Source organism: Haemorhous mexicanus, chromosome 4 (genome assembly GCF_027477595.1).
Source record: "Haemorhous mexicanus isolate bHaeMex1 chromosome 4, bHaeMex1.pri, whole genome shotgun sequence".
NCBI classification, from domain to species: domain Eukaryota; kingdom Metazoa; phylum Chordata; class Aves; order Passeriformes; family Fringillidae; genus Haemorhous; species Haemorhous mexicanus.
The window spans coordinates 69,372,416-69,374,707 of NC_082344.1; positions in this window are offsets into that span (position 1 = coordinate 69,372,416).

Genomic DNA, 2,292 nt, shown 5'->3' on the forward strand with positions numbered 1-2,292 from the left:
GTGGACTGATGCTCTTCTTAATAACCAAGTTGTTCATTGTACTAACAGTGGTACCACCAGCCTGAGACCAAAGAGCCAAATTGCCTGATATTGTGTATCTTTGAGATTTGTGGCGTTGTTTCTGTAGGTGCATTTCAGAGTTAGCAGTTCTGACAAGTGCTGGTTTTGCTGGTTTAGGATATTTGTGAGTATTTACTGCAATACCTGCTCCTCTGTGTGTGGGTTCACTGAAAGCTGGTGAGCCCTGGGTGCTGTGTCTGTGGTGTGTGGGTGTGCCTGTGCTGAGGTCTGATGGTGTGAGGAACATCTGCCATGCCCAGGTTCTGGGGATGGGGTGTGGAAGTGTGAAATAAACCCTGTTCTCCAATGCTGCCTTTATCTGAATTGGGCAATGGTGGTTTGTCTCAGTTTGAGTGCTGCAGAAGATGAGTGTGTTTTGGGATTGGTGGTTTTTAGTGTGGGGTTTGTTGTGGGTGTTTAGAAACTGTTTTCATGCTCGTGTACTGTTCCTAGGGTCTGTTCTGTGATAAGCACGAAAGTTTGTCTTACAGTGTTACGGGGAGATGTGTGGCTGGCCTTATCCCAGTTTCCCTATGTGAAGCTGTATGAAATGGCTCTGTTCCACTTGCCTGTGCTGGGGCCATGCCAGACATAGTCAGAAGTTTTTCTTTTCTGTGTCAAGTCAACCTTAACAAATAGCCAGGAAGGGAATTCTGTTCCAGGTCAGCTGCTCTGGTAGAATGCTTGGGACAAAAGCTTTAGGAGAGGCTGAGATGCACACTTCATTTGTTATTTCATAGGGGACTTGCTCCCTGAGATTTCCTGGTGCCCTGACCCTGGTACACTCTGCATGAACAGGGATGTGCCACTTCACCTGCCTGCTGAGCCTGGCCTGGGCAGAACCAGACCCAGCTGTTTTTAGCAATCTCTGTGCCACTGGACACTTTGGAGAGGCTTAGCTGGTGCAAGGCTGTGGGGGATTTAATGTTTAGGATGTGCTCTAGTGCTAACCCTTAAGACTGATGATAGACCAAACACTGACCTCTTCCAGACTTGGACAAAGCTGTGCCAGATGCTGTTCTGAGTGCCTTTAGACAGAGCTTGGGCATCTGGGACCCCACTCCTCCCCCTGCCACACAGGTGTGTGTACAGGCTCTCCTGAGAGCAGGAAAGAGAAAATGAGGCAAGAAGCAAAACCTAACTGTTCTTAAGTAAATGAGGTGACTGTTTCCAGAACCTGCTGTGTTTCAAGACACTTGTCCCATCCCTGGAATTGCTCAAGGCCAGGTTAGATGGGGCTTGGAGCAACCTGGTCTAGTGGAAGGTGTCCCTGCCCATGGCAGGGGAGTTGGAACTGAATGATCTTTAAGGTCCCTTCCAACTGAAAACATTCTGGGATTCTGTGACATTTTCCTGAGGAACTTAGGGAGATTCCATTATTTGGCTTTCAGAACGTGGTTCCTGTGTATTTGGTTTTGTAATATTCTTTTTCCTTCCTGGTAAAAACTTAATGAAAACAGAAAGCAATTGGTTTCTCTGAATGGTTGATTGAACCCCTCACTAGCATGTAAGCCTGGCTCTAGTGCCAGCCCCATCATTTGGTGTCACTGAAGTCCATAGTCTCTCTCCTTTTTAATTTTCATCTTTCACTTACAATTATTTTTTTAATTGGCTGTTTCCTGGCATAGGAGAGTTGGCAAGACAAGCTGGTCTTGTGCTAAAATTTTGTGATCATCTGCATTGATGCAGAGCTGTTGGCCGGGGGGCCCAAGCTGTGCCTGGATGGAAGGTGTTTCCTCCTTCCCTGCCCCAGATGCTGCAGGCATGAACAGCCCAGGCAACACCCCCTGCACTTGTTCTGCCTAAAGCACCAGCTGGGTTTGACCTGCATCCTAAAACCGACTGACACCCCAGACACACTGGTCCATTTATGGCCACCTTTTTAACTGATGGGGGGGCTACATGAGAATTAAATGTTCTGTGCTGCTTGTGAGAAAATAAACTTCTAGCCTCTATATAGAATTATGGCTGGCTAAACCATCAGATCCCTGCTGCAGTCACCACCTTTCCTTTGACTAGCTCTACTCTTTTTTTAATAGTCTTTCTAAACCCAGGCACAGAAGAAACACATTTTTTAAAAAGAAGAGGTCTGACGTTTTTGTTTCAGAGTGACTGTAATAACTTTTATTTTTACTTCAATTCCTCCAGCTCCCTTTTGTTGGTTTCGTTATTCCACTCCACAACAGCCACCGCTGCCGGAGGTTTCTGCGGGAGCGGTTTGGGAAGAGCCGC